The 759-nt window shown below is 38.5% G+C and overlaps 1 non-coding gene across 1 annotated transcript; it reads left to right on the top strand.

Moving 5' to 3' along the window:
• The first annotated feature begins 217 nt into the window (after window positions 1-217).
• On the top strand, window positions 218-325 carry LOC124897435. The gene has a single exon (XR_007054154.1). It is a non-coding gene; the product is annotated as a small nucleolar RNA R71 (small nucleolar RNA).
• The last annotated feature ends 434 nt before the right edge of the window (window positions 326-759 follow it).

A 759-nucleotide genomic window follows, 5' to 3' on the forward strand; every position in this document is an offset into this window, starting at 1 on the left:
ATTTCCTTTGGTATCTATTAGTCATGCATTTAGTTGAAGGGATATTTGAGATGTGGGTGTCTTGAGTGTGCCCTACCAAATTTTGGCTAGTCACCTCTCTCAATAATTATGCGGGCCCTTGAAAGTGCAAGTTAAAAAAAAACCTTCCTTCGCATTAACCGATTGGTTCAAAATATCTAGCCCCTGATAGAATATTTAGAGGAGTGTATTCCCCAAAATATCATTGTTTGGGCATTTGGCCAACATTCCATGGAATCTCTCCCATACTTCATATAGGGGCTCTCCATTCTTTTTCCTAAAATTCATAATTTCATCCCTTGAGTCACACACCTTGGATGAATATTAGTATTTATCTAAAAACTCATTTGTGAGTTCATTCTATCAAGTAAGTGAAGCCAAAGAAAGTGTACAAAACCATAATAATGCTTCACCCGTTAGTGAGAATGGAAAGAGATGAAACTGATAGGCTTCTTGAGTACTAGGGGAAATGTTAAATAGAGTACAAACTCCCAAAAAAATTCTCAAGGAAACATAAAGATCTTCATGGGATTGGCCTCTGTATAGCCTCTTTACTTGAAACACATGAAGCATGACACTAGACACATGAAAAGTCCCTTTCCCAAGGTGAGGTAGGGTACGATTTTCATCCACATGATACCCATTGCATAAGTTTCTCTCTCCCCCAGTATCATTGGACGGTCCCACTTAATTAGGGCCTTTACTCGTTGCTCTATTTATGCTAGGCTTACCTACAAAAGA

Source organism: Capsicum annuum, chromosome 3 (genome assembly GCF_002878395.1).
Source record: "Capsicum annuum cultivar UCD-10X-F1 chromosome 3, UCD10Xv1.1, whole genome shotgun sequence".
NCBI classification, from domain to species: Eukaryota; Viridiplantae; Streptophyta; class Magnoliopsida; order Solanales; family Solanaceae; genus Capsicum; species Capsicum annuum.